Source organism: Anas acuta, chromosome 11, assembly GCF_963932015.1.
Source record: "Anas acuta chromosome 11, bAnaAcu1.1, whole genome shotgun sequence".
Classification (NCBI taxonomy): domain Eukaryota; kingdom Metazoa; phylum Chordata; class Aves; order Anseriformes; family Anatidae; genus Anas; species Anas acuta.
In genome coordinates this window covers 5096557-5096791 of record NC_088989.1, presented here as the reverse complement: position 1 = coordinate 5096791, position 235 = coordinate 5096557, and positions in this window count along the sequence as shown.

Sequence of the window (235 nt, the reverse complement as noted above, 5' to 3'; positions counted from 1 at the left end):
CATTTGGAGTGTGATCTCCCAGTTGCAATTTGTGACATGCAAGAAAGCCAAAACAATTATTTTTCAACAGCAGCTCGTTTCCCTAAATTTACAGCCAGCGTTGTGTGTGTAGGTGGTACCTAGATGCAGATGTACCAGCTTGCCATGGTTCGTAGTCTTGTTGCAAAGCAAGCCAGATGGTCTCTCTTTAACATCCTGATTCGTTGTTTTGTAATTTCTTCCCCACTTGTGTTGT